The sequence below is a fragment of the Nannospalax galili genome, unplaced genomic scaffold (genome assembly GCF_000622305.1).
Source record: "Nannospalax galili isolate Female #2095 unplaced genomic scaffold, S.galili_v1.0 scaffold488, whole genome shotgun sequence".
In the NCBI taxonomy this organism is placed as follows: domain Eukaryota; kingdom Metazoa; phylum Chordata; class Mammalia; order Rodentia; family Spalacidae; genus Nannospalax; species Nannospalax galili.
Window position 1 is genome coordinate 1,653,851 of NW_008360316.1, and position 17,176 is coordinate 1,671,026.

Here is a 17,176-nt window from a genome sequence, read left to right on the forward strand (position 1 = left end):
TCCCCGCAGAGGCAGGGGGGGGTGCAGGGGGACCCCTGTCTAAAAAAACCCCCCCCCCCCCCCAAAAAAAAAAATGGCTTTTTTTTTTTTTTTTTTTTTTTTTGCCTTTTCACAGGTCTCATGTAACTCAGGCTGACCTCCGGCTCACTGTGTAGCTAAGAATGACTCTGAACTCCTGATCCCCCTGCATCTACTTCCCAAGTGCTTGAATTACAGACATGCATATACCACATGCTCAGCTGATAAGTGGTTTGTTTAGAAAAAGGATATACAAATACGTTTTAGAGATCTGCTGTACAACACTGCACCTATAGTTAACAATCAAAGCATCCATTTACCACAATTCAGCTTAACTTTTTCTTTTTACTTTACAAAGGAATACATTCCCTAGAAGCCATATTTCAAATTTTGATCTTTTCTTGGGATAGTGATAAAAACTTCAACACTCTCCTGTGATGTGGAGGAGCAGCAGGAACTCCCAAAGGCAAGGCAGGCTGCACTAACATACTGAAGGTAGAGAGGTTATCCACGCAATTAGCTTTTGTGCTTTCCTAACTTATAAAAGCAATTTGTGCTTATTATAGAAAATTCAAAAAGACATACAGAAAAAAGTCACCCATAATCACATCAACAAACAATCACCAGTAATATAATTTTGATGTTTCTTCCAGTCTCATGTGTATGTGCATGTGTATTTGTGCACATATTTTAACAAAACTGAAGCACAATATAATTCTGCTATGCACCCTTTTTACTTAACATACATTACTCCTATAATTACATATTCTTTGAATACATGACAGCCCATTATGGGGATATGTTTCTTATTGCTTATCTGGATTTTATTTTTGGCATTGTAAATGGTTAAGTGAACACCTCATAGAAAAAAGTTTTAATTTACAGCTCTGATTCTCTGATTATTTCCTTAGATAATTCCCTTAGAGGTAATGCTGGATTCAAGGAGTAGGCCCATTTTTAAGAAATTTATTTATTGTGTGTTGCACATCTGTAGAGGTCAGAGGAACTTAGGAGATAGTTCTGTAAGTTTTTTATTATTATTATTTTTTTTCCTGTAGCCCTAGCTGACCTGGAACTCACTATGAGACCAGGCTGGCCTTGAACTCACAAAGATCTACCTGCTTCTGCCTCCCGAGTGCCGGTATTAAAGGCATGCACCACTACGCCTGATGCGAGTAAGATCATTTTGTAAAATCTTTTTTTTTTTCCCCCAGAGCTGAGGACCAAACCCAGGGCCTTGGGCTTGCTAGGTAAGAGCTCTACCACTGAGCTAAATCCCTAACCCCTTAAAATTCTTTAAAAAGGCTGTCAAGTTTCCTCTCTAAAAAGGATGTATTTGTGTTGCAAACATACATATGCATGGAGTACACACACACAGCAATATGCCAGTCTATGAAATCTAATCGATTAGTCATGTATAAATGCCCTACCTCTCCATGTAGTTTCTTACCTTACAGCACCACCATACTTTGTTTTGTTTTGTTTTTTGGTCTTTTTGAGACAGGGTCTCTCTGTAGCCCCAGCTGTCCTGGAACTTACTATGTAGACCAGGCTGGCCTTGAACTCACGGAGATTCCCCCTGCCTCTGCCTCCCGAGTGCTGGCCCCACTGTACCTTTATGGAGCTTAGTAAATGAAGAACAAAATCACATTTGTTAGGATAATTGCCTGGGTTTAAAATTTAAAACAGTTAACATTGGTATGCATCTATGTATTTATATGTGTGTGTGATGTGTGTGTGTGTGTGTGTGTGTGTGTGTATCTTGAGAACAAACGGATAAAAAAAAGTTAGAAATAGTAATACTGGGGGGAAGGGGGAGGTTGCTGGAAAGATGGTTCAGCAGTTAAGAGCACTGTCTTCTTCCAGCACCCATATGATGGCTAACAACTGTCTGCAACTCCAGTTCCAGGGGCTCCAATGCTCTCTTCTGACCTCTGTGGGTTTTGCACAACATGGGTGCACTTACATAAGTGCAGGCAAAATATTCATACACAAAATTTTTTAGTTTAAAAATTAATTTTTTTTAAAAAAAAAAAGAAAAATTAATAGGAATATTGGGCTTAAAACCATGCAACTAAGCCCTTAACTTGATAAGTAAAAACACAGAGCCCACCTCTCCTTGTCCCTCCACCACCAAAGCACATACCCTTGAGTTTTCCAAGTTCTAGGACTTAACCTTGTTGAGAAAGTTGAGTCAAGAATAGGAGGTGGAGGGTCTGGAGAGATGGCTCAGTGGTTAAGAACACTGGTTGTTCTTGCAGAAGACCTGGGTTCGAATCCCAGCACCCACATGGCAGCTAACAACTGTCCATAACTCCAGTTCCAGGGGATCCGACAGCCTCTTCTGTCACCTGTGGACATTGCACAATACGGGTGCACTTACCTACATGCAGGCAATACACTCATACACATAAATAAAAATAATAAATAAAATATTTTTTAAAAAAGAATAGGAGCTGGAGGCTGGATGTGGTGGTACACACCTTTAATCCCAGCACTGGGGAGGCAGAGGCTAGTGGATCTCTGTGAGTTCAAGGCCAGCCTCTGGGGCTACAGGCTATAGAGAGACTCTGTCTCAAAAAAGACCAAACAAAAAAAAAAAGAAGCTGGGAGTACAGCTCAGTGGTAGAGCACATCCTTAGCATGCCGAAGGTAGAGTCAAATCCCCAGGACCAAAAGGGGGCTGGGGGAGAATTCAGTATCTATTCATAAAATGAAGACGTTTACTCAGAGACTCTTCTAAAAAGCTCTTCTAAATTTCTATGAATTTTACAGTTTCATCTTTCATAAAATGAGGATTTAGAGTAATTCCTCATATTACTGAAAAAATAAAACAATGGTAAGAATTTCATAAAGCACTAACTGTATTAATATGAACTTTAATTGCATGCATATACAAATACTGTGAAAAGTATAAATATACATATAAGGTGTTCTATTAAAGGATGAGTGTATTAAGAGAACAGGGCCCTGGAGAGTTGAACTCTATTGAACAATGATTTCAAAGGAAGCCAAAGCAAATATAAAGAATACCAGCTGCAAACTCAGCTGAACCCAAGCTACAACAAGGAGGAAGGTCAGATACCCTATCATACATGCATAGAATGGGCCTGGGGATGCAGTTCTGTGCTAAAGCACTTGCCTAGCATGTGCAAGGCCCTGGATCCAATCTCCAGTACCACCCAAAAAATAAGTACATGGAATGCAAAGATGCCATAGAAGGACATACAGGAGAATAGTTAAGTCAGCTGGTGACAACAGATAAACATAAATAAGGGAAGTATTAAGGAAAGGAAGGATAGGAGAGCCTGAAGAAATTTATCTTCTGGGGTTGGGAGTTGTTCTAGTTACTTTTCTGTTGCTTTGATAAAACACCAACCAAAAGCAATTTAAGAGAGGAAAAGGGTTTACTTCACCCTACTTTTGGCAGGTCCATTGCTGAAGGCAGGCAGGAACTCAAGAAAGGAGCCTGAAAGCAGGACTGCTTACTATTCTTCAGAGCATTACCTTTGATCATGGATCTCACAGCAAAGGAAGAACAGCAGAAACCACAGAGGATGCCACTTGCCCACAGTGCTCTGGCTCCCTTGCAGGCTCTTGCTGAGAGCTTTCTTAGACAGCCCAGGATGGTACCACCTGCCTAGGGATGGTACTGCCCACAGTGGGCTAGGCCCTCCGTCAATAAGACAGTCCCTTACAGACAAGCCCACAGACCAAATTGATAAAGACAAATACTCAACTGAGACATTTTTCAGGTGATTCTAGGCAATGTCAAGTTGACAGTTATGTGCACTACAACATGGGTGTAATTCTATGATAGAGAAGTTGACTAGCATACCCCAAGGTGTTCTGGGTTATTCTCCAGCACCCCCCAAAATATTAATTTTTTGTAAATATTTTATTTTTATTTTATGTGTATGAGTGTATTGCCTGCATGTATGTGGGTGCACCCATGTCGTACAATGCTGCGGAGGTCAGAAGAGGGCTTTGGATTTCCCTGGAACTGGAATTAAGGACGGTTCGTAGCCGCCATGTGGGTGCTGGGACTCGAACCCGGGTCCACTGCAAGAGCAGTGTTCTTAACCACTGAGACATCTCTCCAGCCCCCAAAAATATTAATTTTAAAACAAAAACTGTATCTTGTAGCAATGAAAGAAGTATAACCAATCAATAGCTCCATCAAGCTGTACTAGAAGGAATACCTATATAAATGAAATTCTGCTTTTAAAATGCCTAGCATATTAAGAGCTCTAGAGTCACAGAACGCTCAAGTCCTGTTCTACAAGCCCCAGCAGCCAAATAATTCAGAGAGAGACAAACTATAATAAGAAATGTTGCTGAAGCCGTTCTTCCTTCACAATATAAATTTTATGAATATGTAAAATAACTGCCGCAGAAAAATGTCGAGCATGGCTTCTGTTTCTCTGAGTTCTGAAAGAACGTGGAAAGAACAAAGAGCATCTATCAATGAAGGAGGTGAATGAGAACATATATATGCTAACAGTTCAATCTGGAAAAAATTCTACTACTAATAAAATTGGGTGCCTTTTCATAAAATATGAAAACACAGAGAAAATAGTACTTTACCTCTGACCCCGTCAAGCAGGTTTTCAGCAGCGTTACTATTTCGCTGGGAAAAGCAGTTTTGGTTTTTTCCCTACGTTCTGTCAAACTAGAGCGTGCTGTAGAGAAAGAAGGGTGTTTATGCACTCATCTGTACTCTTGACCCTCGATGTTTTTCAGTCTTTCCCACAAATGGAAAACAAACAAACAAAAAAGCCAGCTGGTAAAGACCTAACGCCAGCCAGGAGCTCTTTGTACCCCACCGGTTCCCGGCCAGGGCGCCCTCCGCAGGCGGCCGCAGCCCCCGGGCCTGAAGGCCCGGCCGTGGCGGTTGTGCGCCAACCGGGTTCCTACTCGCCTTTTCTTTTCCTGTCTGTAGGGCACAGGCTTTCCACAGCGCACACTAGGCCCGCGACTGGCCGCCCCGCACCCGCCCGGCCGCCGTGGCTTCCGCCCGGTGTTGGGAACTCCGAGCAGGCTCCTCAGCCCTCCGCCCGCGCAGACCCTGGGGGTGCCGGCCAGCTCACCTTCGCTGCAGGCCCGCGGGCTTCTTTCCCGAGAGGACCGGCCGCCAGCACTCAGCTGCTCCTCCCAGGAATCGAGAGGACCCTGGCCGGCCGCAGCCCAGCGCGGTGTAGCGCAGCAAAATGGACTTGCGCAGCCAGCGACCACGCCCTCCGCCCGCGCTTCCCCGACTCGCCCTCCCCCTGTGCACCTCTCCCGTGCCCGCGCTTCCCGGGCTCGCCCTCCCTCTGCCCGCCCTTCCCGTGCCGCGCTCCCCCGGCCTGTCCCCCTGCTGCCCGCTAGCCCAGCCCGCCCCTACCCAAGCCCGAGCTCCACCATCGTCTCATGGCCGTGCCCCGCCACCCGCTTCTCCTTTCTAGGGGACTGTCGGATGTCCGAGTCGCCGCGGGTCTGAGAGAAGCCACGCGGGAAGTTCTACGGTTTACGCGCAATGAGATGGTTGGGTTTGGATTGTTGTACTTTTTTTTTTGTTCGTTGCATTTTTAGGAACAAAAAAAAAAGCCCAACCCTTCACACCACTTCATCCACTTCTGAAGACCTCCTGCCCAGCTTGGGAAACAGCGTTATGGACCTGGAAGATCAGCCTGGGGGTGTCGCGCTTATTGCCTTGAAACTGTTAGGTAGAACATCAGCCACTTAAAATTATATTGTAGGAGAAAAGCACTATTGCTGTTCGTTTGGAGGCAAAAGGTGACTTTAAAATTGCATCTAAATCATCCAAACACCTGTTCAATCGCTGTCCTGACTTTTCTGGTGTCCACCTCCTGTACCTTTTGTGGTACAAAGAAAAGGTTGAAGATAGAGCTCCTATTCCAAAACCTGAAAGCAATGCAGGATCACAGAGTATTTTGGAGGAGCGCCTTCACTCCCACTTGCGAAAGGCGGAAATGTTATTTTAGAAAAATGGCATTCCCAAGCCAATGAAAAACCCTTCTTCACTTCCGCTGTACGGGCTGCAGCAAGGTAACACTTTGTAGAATAATTCCTATAATGTCTGTCATTTAGTCCTCATAAGAACACTATGGAGTGGAAATTATGAGCCTTATCCTTCAAATGAACAGGTTTTCTCCAAGGTGGAAAACAAGAGGCAGAGCAGAGGCTAGGCAGGTTGCATGCACGTTCAGAGGAAATGAAAACTGCAGCCCATACCCCTACTAAATTGGTGTTACTAAAACTAAACAGGTTTACAGAAGCATCTAATACCCTAATAGCAAAATGATAAGAGTGAAAATTATCAGAAAGCCACAAATTGTCTTTAATATAACTAACTAAATGTTTATGCAATTGGATCTGGTTGATGGTGCACACTAGTTAATAGACTGCCCAACTAAATATAAAACACTCAACCCTAGGATGTTAAAATTAACTGCTAAGACCTGGTGTGGCAGCTCATGCCTGTAATCCTAGCATTGAGGAGGACCAGGAGTTCAAGGCCATCCTGGGCTACAAGCTAATTCAAAGCCAGTCTAGGCTATATGAGACGCTGTCTCAAAAATAAAGGCTGGAGAGATGGCTCCAGCAGTTAGTAGTCCTCACTGCTCTTGAAGAGAACCCAAATTCAGTTCCAGCACCCATGTTGGGTGGCTCACAGGCCTGTAACTTCAGTTCTAGGCCATCTGACCGTCCATGAGCCCCTACACTTGTGGGCACCTGCACTCAGATTCATATACCCCACACAGACACATTTACATATAATTAAAAACAATAAAAATAAAAATGAAAAAACATGGCTAGGTGTGGTGAAGCACACCTTTACACTTTAAATCACAGCACTTGGGGGAGAGAGACAGGCAGATCTCTGTGAATTTGAGGCCAGCCTGATCTACACAGCAAGTTCCAGACCAGCTAGGCCTACATAGTGAGACCCTGTCTCAAACAATAAACAAAAAAAATGAACAACTAAAGAATAGAGTAGGTTAAATTCAAGTATAGAAAAACTGTAGCTGCCTCCTCCCATGGTCCTAAGACTCAAAACAAGTGAACTGCCATATGATGTGTACCTAAAAAGAGCCACAGCCTCATTAAAACCTACACACACAACTTCATTCTTCTTGGAAGGCCACAGTACACAGATGTTACTAAATCTTAGCACAGCTAACACAGACTGTCCAAATTCTTGTGACATTGGAATGTCCTTCTGTTGACTGTGTTCACATAAACTAACAGCTGAAGCTTAAAATTCACATCACATGAGGCTGGAGAGATGGCTCATCAGTTAAGAGCACTGGCTACTCTTGAAGAAGGCATGGGTTCAATTCCCAGCACCCACATGGCAGGCTAACAACAGTCTGTAATTCAAGTGCCAGGGGAATCTGATGCTCTCTCTGACTGCTTGGGGCATTGCATGACATGGGTGCATTTAACATATATGCAAGCAATACACTCATACACATAAAATAAAAATAATAAAGTATAAAAAATTCACAGCAGTAAGTCTACCAAATGTAGTATTTTGTGATAAGCATTTTTTGAAGAGTTCAGGTTCTAATATATAACACACATTTGTTTTTTGTTTTTGTTTTTTCTTTTTCCTTTTTGAGACAGGGTCTCCCTGTAGCCACATCTGGCCTGGAACTTGCTATGCAGACGAAACCAGCCTCAATCTCACAGAGAGCTGCCTGCCTCTGCCACCCGAGTGCTGGGACTAAAGGTGTACGACACCACGCCCGGCTACATAAGTATTATTACTGTGTTGGTTAATTTCGTGGTGGCATTTTTTGTCCTGGGCCCTGACAAACATAAAATCTTAGCTCTTTTCCCCTTCCTCCAAGATATGTGATCAGATAACAAAAGGAACAATACAGAATTTAGTGCACACTGAAATGTGTATCATCAGAGTGCGATGCATCTAACCATGGTATCTGGAAGAATGTGTGGATGAGGAGTGCTGGTGAGCCTCCCCAGATACTGTGTCACTGAACAGTCAAAGTTACGCAGCAAGCCCATGATTCCCCAGTGAGAATTCCTTCACAAAAGGCCCTGACACTGGATGGTGTGAGAAGGGCCTACTGGGCAGGTCCAACTTTTCCATACTACCATCTGATGTCATCTGTATAGTTCATGCAAGAACATGCAATTTAGTCACAAAACAAAAGCAAAAAATTTACAATGCTTTGAGTTAGTTATGATTTTGTGTTTTTGGATTGAAACACATTCTTAGTTATCTGTTACCTCTGTTTAGCCACATGTAAATCAGATCTGTATCCAAATTAGTTCTGACACTAGCTGTTCAAGTTCTTTGGTATCTTGTATGCCTTAGATTTTCTCTTTAAAAATGTATCACTAATCTCATAATTTGGCTGTGATCATTAGGTAATAGATAAAGCAACCAACATTGTGTCTGACATTTAGTAAGTGCTTAATAACTGGCTAAAAATGTTACACAGGAGAAAAACCCACTTGTTTGGGATTACATCCACCCCTAGGATTCGAAAGTGGTATTCAAGGGGCTGGAGAGTTGGCTCAGCAGTTAAGAGCACTTAATGCTCTTCCAAAGGACAGACATGGAAGCTAACAACCATCCATCACTCTGGTTCCAGGGGCTCTAACATCCTCTTCTGGCTTCTGCCAGCACTGCATGCACATGGAGCACTTACATACATGCAAGCAAACACTCATAAAATAAAAATAAATAAAATTGAAAGTGGCACTGAAGCACAACAGTCTTAACTCAGACCTAACTGGCTCTGCCTAATATTGCTTTTCTACACCTAGCCCAAGGTGGCCTTTGGAAACATGTCCTTCTCTACCCTTTCACTTGTGCCTGGGCAAAAAGAAGAAAGGGAAAAACCATATTCAATGAAAGGAAGGCTTCTCTGGACTTTGAAAAGCTCTGTATTTTTAGAGAAACTGGTTGAACATTCAAGATACTCCATTAAAAGGAAAAACTCTACCTTTAAAAGTACATTTATCACAAAACTGAGTGTGATAACTCACACCTGTAATCCCAGCACTTGGTAGTAGAAGCCAGAGGATCAGGAATTCAAGGCCAGCTTCAGCTATATAGAGTTTGAGGCCACCTGGACTACAAGAGATCCAGTCTAGAAAAATGTTTTTAATCAAAGAAACACGCACACATAAAATTTAACATGAAAGGGAGAAGTGACATTACAGGGTATTCGTGCCTGATTTGAAGACAGTTTTAGACATCATCTATTTCAGATGCAGAGTGAGGAATAACAGCAAACAGAGCTGACGGCAACATTTGTCAGACCATGAGGGTACTTTCGTAAGCCCTTGAGTTAGGCTCTTTTTATAAACGGAAAGTAACAAGAATAAAGCAAAATAAGGTAGTTAAGGTAATACTCTGGTGTTTGTAATTTTATACTCAAATTGTATCATTCTCAGAATTGTGGTAGGCACCAAAAGTACAAGCAAGGACTTCCCCATTTTGTTGAAGACACAAGTCCTATGTGTTACTGTCTGACAGTGAACATCTAAGAGTAAGTAAAGACAAGGCCAGAGGAGTTACATAGTCCAGGGAAGAGGCTGGCAGGTTGGGTCAGGAGGGGGAAGCCAAGCTGAACCTTTAAATGCTAAATGTGAAGAGGAAGAATGGTGGAGGTGAGGAACAGCTCAAGCTCAGGGTGTAGCCTGCTTTGGAAAAAAAGTCTGAGGCCACGTTCTGGGATGGTTTGTGTGTTGCAATAAAGAACTGAACTTCATTCTGCAGGGAATGGGATGGTACAAAATAATGCCAATAAGAGCAGCTTTAAGACAGACTATAACAAGGTCCAAGATTTAAGAAAGAACTCTCTTCAATACATCAGAGATTTGTTACTGAAAGTATAGATTTTTAAAATATATATATTATTTTTATTTTATGTGTGTAAGTGCATTGCCTGCATGTCTGTAAGTACAGTGCCCGTGGAGGACAGAAGAGGGTGTCGGATTCCCTGGAACTGGAATTAGGGACAGTTGTTAGCCACCATGTGGGTGCTGAGATTCAAATCCAGGTCCTCTGCAAGAGCAGTCAGTGCTCTTAACCACTGAGTCATCTCTCTGGCCCCGCAAATTATAGATTTTTAATGCAGTAATGTATGCAAAAGTATAGTAAATATGTTAAGCAATACTGTGAAGTTTCCCAGCTTGTAAAACATAATGTAGAATCATAGCAAATAGTCCCCTAAGCTCTTCCAAAAGATTATGTGGATTATGTCTACATTTTTATGTCTAATATCTGGGTAATTAATCTTGCTATAATGACCTTAGCTATATATACAAATAATATGTTAATATATTATTTAGATACATTTTAGAGTATGCTTCACTAGAAGTTTAAAAATCATCACCTGTATTTCTGAATGTATTACCTTTTGATATTTTAACAGCAATTAATTATAATCAATTATGATAAAATTTTAACTCACACATATGTATATTTTTCATAAAGAATGACTTTACAAAAGCCTTTAATAAATGATTGATTCAAGTAAAGAATAATTAATAATTGGATATTTGTAATTGGGAACTTAATTTATATATTATTTATTTTGAATTTTTACTTAGTTCATTAATCATTGTGCTTGACTTATCTTGAAAATGATTTTATGATGACAATCTTGTTTTAGTTCAGAAACCTATTTTCATCTGTTCAATGGGATATTTTTAGACTGTGTGGTCTATAAATAAGGGTGCAATATGGGTAAAGGTCTTGCAGTTTTTGGTAGATGATTCTTGTATATTAAACATATGCTATTATAAGGTCAGCAGTACAACTCATAGAACTTGGTTTCTAATGATGTGGATTTATCAAAAATCTACAAGAGCATTACATAAGAAATACATGCTTCATTTTAAAATATTTATTTTTTTTTAGAGTTATAGGTAGAGTTACAGGCTGTTGTTGAGTCACCTGACATGGGTGCTGGGACCCAAGCCCAGGTCCTCTGCAAGAGCAGCAAGTGCCCTTAACCACTTAGCCATCTCTCCAGCCCCCTTATTTTTTTAAACATTGAGTCCAGTTGAGTTTCTCTGATTTCAAAGCATTTAGCAATAAATGCCTTGTCAAAATGTGTTTACCTTATCATGGTCGTGTTCACAGCACCATGCAGATGTGCTAGCATGCAGCTAGATCTCCAAAAGCTGGGGATGGCTCTAAAGGGACCCATACCCTTCCCAGCCAGACAAAAGGCACAATTATGAAGATGCACGAGATTGTTGTGCAATAGCCGCATATTTTAGGCATTCATGAAGGTCACGGATCTGTTACAAAATCCAACAGACATTTTTTTAGTGTTTTTCTTTTTTTTCTCTTGAGTTTTTGAGATATGGTTTCAAATTGTAGCCCATACACTGGCCTTGAACTCACAACCCTCCTGCCTTGGCCTCCTGAATGCTGGGGTTACAGCTGTGGCAACAAAATACCTGGCTTAGCCAGTTCTCATTTCTCTTGGTCTTTCTCTTCTCCTCCCTCTCCTTCTTTCCCCTGTCACACTGTCCTGTATTCTTCCATGGTGCACACTTCAGCTTGTTATATTAATGTAATTGTTTGAGTAATGCTTGTCTCCAGAAGGAGAGAGATTGTCTGATTTTCATCCTCTATTCCAGCTCCTACCTCAGTTATTTCATGAATGTTTTAAGGAAATAAAGATCTCAGTTTCAAAGGTTATTGATGTATGTCAAACTTCTGAAAATTATCTGTTGAGATCACCCAAAATGGCAATGTTGGAATTTTAATTCACTTGAAATAGGCATTTCATTTTATTTTACTAAAATAAGGTATTGGGGTGGGACTGGAGAGATGGTTCAGTAGTTAAGAGCACTGGTGCTGGTTTGGTTCCTAGCACCCATGTGGCAGCTTACAATAGTCTGTAACTCCAGTTCTAGGGGATCCCATGCTCACTTCTGACCTCTGTGGGTACCAGACATGCACATAGTGTATATACATACAAGCAGGCAAAACCTACACATAAATAAGTGTAAAAAAATTTTTTTAAAGCAAGATATTGGGCTATGATATGGCTCAGTGGGTAATGTACTTCACTAAGCCTGATGACCTGAGTTCAATTCCTGGGTCCTACCTGATAAAAGGAGAGAACACACTCCTGAAAATTGCCCTCTGACCTCTACACATGTGCCATGGCATGTGGGTACCTACATACCCGATACACAAAATAAAATGTAATTACAATTTTTTTCTGCCATTTGTTTGTAATGCAAGGTTTACCGTACTCATGGTTGGACAACTCTTGTAGTTTACAAAGATATTTCAGTAGTCTTCACTTTACAACATAATACGTTCCTTAAAATGAAGGATGATTGCTGGTGGTGCCCTGATTACTGCCCAGTCTGTTGCCCCTTGCAGTGTACTAAATAAGCTTTTCTTGAAAAAAAAAAAAAGGATCAGTTCCTGAATTAGTTGATAAGAGAGTTCTCATTAAAAAACTGAGCATAGGGGCTGGAGAGATGGCTCAGCTGTTAAGAACACTGACTGTTCTTGCAGAAGATCCAGGTTTGAATCCCAGCACCCACATGGCAGCTAACAACTGTCTGTAACTCCAGTTCTAGGGGATCTGACAGCCTCTTCTGTCCTCCACAAGCATTGCATGGCATGGGTGCACTTACCTACATGCAGGCAATACACACATACACATAAAATTAAAAATTAAATTAAAAAAAAAAACTGAACACAGCAACTTACCTATTTAAGATGTTAGTCACTTCTGCATCTTTCCAGTACTCAAAATGATAGTGTTAGGTTTTGTTTTGTGGCAGGGTCCTGTGTAGCCCAGGCTGGGCTTGAATTCACTGTGTACCTAAGGCTAGCCTTGAACTACTGATCCTCCTGACTCTATCTCCCAAGTGTTGGGATTATATACATACACCACCATGCCCAGTTTAAAATGATGCTTTTCAATGCCTGAATAAGTCAATGAATACACTAAATCACTAAGTGGTAAGGTGTATGTAAAGGAAAAAGGTAAGCTCTAGAGTGGCCAATCATACAAGTCCTTTTTTAAAGTGACTGTGCAGTCAAAAAGCACACCTGTGAAACACATCGATGGAAAGGCATACTAGACGTGATATTCGTGGAACCATGGAGGAAAAAAACAGGAAAAAATGGCATAAACATAGGAAAAGAACAAGAATTTCAAGAGCTGAGTATAGTCCTGGATGTTGACAAGAGCAAACGGAGCTGTACTGCATAGCAAGTAACTACACATAACAATGATGCAATGTATACTCCCCAAAAGCCAGGAGAGATGCTGACTCCTGCCACCACCCTGATGTGAACACTACACAATGTGTACATCTATCAAAGCATCACATGGTACCCTATGAATATGTGGATACATCTCAATTTTTTAGCAAAAATTTTAAAATGAAAAAAAAAGCAAATCAAGCCCTGAAAAATAACTATAGACTCTTCCAGTTAGGTAACCTAACTGATAGCTTCAGAGAAAGAAAAATTCATGTCTATAACTAGAAGTGGGTATGGGAAAGTGAGGCTAACATGAAGTGTTCGCTGTGGCTATGGATCAGAGTAGATGCTGTTTTTGCATAAGCAATCACAGTGAGGAAACTGAGGCTTAGAATGCTGACTTACCCAAAGGCACAGGGTCAGTCTTTATTCTACCTGAATGAGGAATGAATGAGGATTAAGAAAATAAAGACAACAGTCAGAAAAAAGAATGGCTCTTCCTGGGAGCATGGTGGGGAAAGAGGAAATGGACAGAGCAACAGATGTTAAACAACAGGGATGTGGAAATGCCAGCTTCTCCAAGGTTGCACTGGAACAGTGTCCCCAGTGACTGCAAAGGTCAGAAATGGAGACCACCCACTCTGACCCAGCCCAGACAGTCACCCTTGTCTTGAAAATCTCACTGATGACCATAGCTTCCTCATAGCCTTCCTATGGTCATTTCACCATCTCTGAGGCACACGTATGGGATAAGAACAAGCATTTTCTTTTTAACTTTTAAAAGAAACGTTATTGAGAATTTCATACATGCATAGAAGGTGTTTTGATCAAATCCACACCCACTCTCTCCCCTCCAACACCTCCCATATTTCCCCATCACTTTTTTCTGACAATTTCGTGTACTCGCTTTCTTTCAACAACAGGCATTTCTTAACATCCATGGCGCAACTAAGAGAAAGTTGGAAAGTATAAATGATTTTCCAAAGACAAGGGCAGCCGCACACAATGGTGACCTATAATCCAAATTAATTAGGCCAGCGAGGCACAGGAATAGAGAATCTCAGGCTAGTATGGGCTATATAAGGAGGACCCCCACACATGCCTCATAAACTATGATGAACTTTCAAAAAGATAAAGGTGAAAGCAGGAGTCTGGGGAGATGCCTCAAGCAATAAAGTGCTTTTCCCACAAGCATAAGGGCCTGTTCAGTCCCCAGCACCAGCATAAAACAGCTGGGCATAGTAGTGTGTGCCTATAATCCCAGTGCTGTGGAGGCTGAGACAAGAGGATCCCTACAGCTTGCTGGGCAGCCAGTCTGGTCAAATAGACAAGCTCTGGGTTCAGTAAGAGACCCTGACTCAAAGCACTTGCTGTCCACACATGAGAACTGGAGTTTAATACCCAGCACCCACAGAAGTGCCAGGCAGTTATGTGTCAACCAACCTATAATCTCAGCACTCAGGAGGCAGAAAGGCAGGGGGGAGGGGGTCTTAGAGCAAGTTGGCTACCTAGTCTAGTTTAATGGGTGAGCTCTAGGTTCATGTCAGAAAACCTGCCTCAATATTGTGAACAAAAGCTCCCAGAAAGAAATTGCACCTTCAACTGAACCTCTTGCAAGATTGATTAACTGATTAGAAAGTGGCAGGTCCAGAGCCTAATTAGTTTATCTTTAGTCTCCTAAATAGCTATGCCTTGCTCAACTCTTTCTGACCTAACATCCTGGGACAAACAGATAAAACCTTTTGGAATGTATTAACAAAACCCTGGTTTCTACCAAGGAAAGGCTGAGTGTCAACAGACAGCATCTGAAGCCTATAGCTGAGGTTCCTCTTTTGCTGTGGTTAACAACTGTCTGTAACTCCAGTTCCAGGGGATCCGACAGCCTCTTCTGTCTTCTATAGGCATTGTACAACATAGGTGTGCTTGCATACATGCACACAATACATGCAATACACATAAAATAAAAACAAAAAATTAAATAAAATATTTTTTTAAAACTTCTTTGAAAAACATTGAGAATGGAAGACAAGATCTTCTTTACCCTCCTTCTCTACCTTATAATTTGGCAGTGGCCTCTCTCTGTGGGCCCAGATTTTCCTGAGGAGATATGCATAGCTGGCAAGTGCCAAGAGAGCATGAAAAGCCCAGGCTATGGTTGGGGCCCCACCATGAAGTTACAGGAAGGCCTTTTCTTCCTAAAATCTCAATAGGGATTTATTTCTTCCTAAAATTTATTTATTTAAATTTTAAGTTTTTTCTTTATTTAAAATGTATTTACTTCTTCTTAAAATCACTCACAGGAGTTTCTGTGGCCATGTTTATTTATTTTTGTTATTTTCCAACCCAGTGATACTAAACTTACAGGAATTTATTTTAAAGTATCTATTCCCAGGTCCCCACGGCAGACCTTCTGAGACCAAGTTCTGTAAAATTCTATTTAAATTAGTATCAAGGACAGTCCCTATGACCTTTCAAGGTCAGGTGTGGGAGGATATTGCCTTAGCTTGTGTGTGTGTGTGTGTGTGTGTGTGTGTGTGCATGTGTATACATGCGTGAATGTGAATATGGAGGCCACATGTTCCCATGTTGGGTATCTTCCTTGAGCACACTCTACCTTATGAACCCTCAATGGAGAAAAACCAACAACTTTCATCTCAAAGGGGATAAGACATAGTTTATTCTGGAGCCAAATATAGCCTGACAATCCAGATTTAGGTCACCCAAAATTCCTTGTTCTAATGTGGTAACAGTTTGAAATTTTTTAAATATTTTATTTATTACTTTTATTTTATGTGTATGCTTGTATTGCCTACATGTAGATAAGTGTAGTTTTAATCTTCTAAACTGGTTGGTCTCCCTGAAAGCATACAGCCTATGTAATTTTTTTTCATTTTAATTCTAAAAGCACTCCCTTAACCATTCTCTATGAAAACAAATCACACACCTCTACACTATTATATATTACAGGTTTGGGAGATTTTTGTCTTTTCCTTCCAAATGTTATTGCATCTAGGAAATTATTTTTCTTCCGTCTGTCTTTTCTGTTCAAAGGCAGGAAGCTTATGGGGCTGCAACAGCCTTGCTCCTTACTCTTCTCTACCCTGAGTGGCTAAGAACAAGGGCTCTAGAGTTGGACTGCATCCTGGGGATTTTGGCTCCTCCCTGCTGACTGAGGCCACACTGGAACCCTTCTCTCTTCCTCCACCAGTGCCACTCAGGCCACAATGAGCACTCCTGCTCCTGACTTGGATGCTGAGCCTGCCTCCTTGCAGCCACACCTGCCTTCCTTCACAGTGGCTCTGCCCAGATTCCTCCCTCTTCCCTCCAGCTCAAAGTCCAAGTCCCTGGTGATGGGGGTCAAGGTCTGGATTGTAAGCACCTTCCTGGTTTACCCTCTCCCTAGCCATGCCAAGACCTCCCCAACTTAGGCTTGCTCCCCTGTCATCCTCTGTCTGTGCTAGCTACCCTGTCTCCTTGCTGTCCTCAAATATGTCAGGCTTCTTTAGGACCTTTCCACTTGCTGTCCAGAATGTTCTTCCACAAGAATATACTCCCTCCCCTTCAGGTTTCTGCTCAAATGTTACTTTCTTGAAAAGGCTTTCCTGTCATCCTGTTAAAACTGAGGCCCCCACTTGCCTGGCCTCCATCCTGCTTCATTATCTTCTTTGGAGGAAACTTCTAAATGACACACCATTGACTCTGATTATAATCTTCCACTAGAATGTAAACTCTGCAGGAACAGTATGCCAGTGTCCAGATGAGTACCCAGCAAAGTTAGCCCCCATTAAACATCTGCTGTATGAAGGAATTAAAAATGAGCTCACACTCAAGAACAGGAACCAAATCCTATATAGAAAGTCCCGGAAAATGAGGCAGGTTAGAAACACAGGGAAAATTACAGGAACATGGGAAGGGAAAGGAGCACTT

The 17,176-nt window shown here is 41.7% G+C and overlaps 1 protein-coding gene across 4 annotated transcripts in view; it reads right to left on the reverse strand.

Moving 5' to 3' along the window:
• Positions 1 to 17,176, reverse strand: part of Trim13 (tripartite motif containing 13) — a 72,288-nt gene that overhangs the window by 8,935 nt on the left and 46,177 nt on the right. The window contains exons 1-2 of one of the 4 annotated variants that reach the window (XM_008824965.3): positions 5,109 to 5,246; positions 4,606 to 4,700 (exon numbers count right to left, since the gene is read on the reverse strand). The exons of 1 other annotated variant lie outside the window; for it this stretch is intronic. The gene's annotated coding sequence lies outside the window, so the exon portion shown is untranslated. Of the gene's footprint in view, positions 1 to 4,605; positions 4,701 to 5,108; positions 5,247 to 17,176 lie in introns of those variants that run through there. 2 more of the 4 variants (XM_029559574.1, XM_017796078.2) reach the window with 2 other exon arrangements.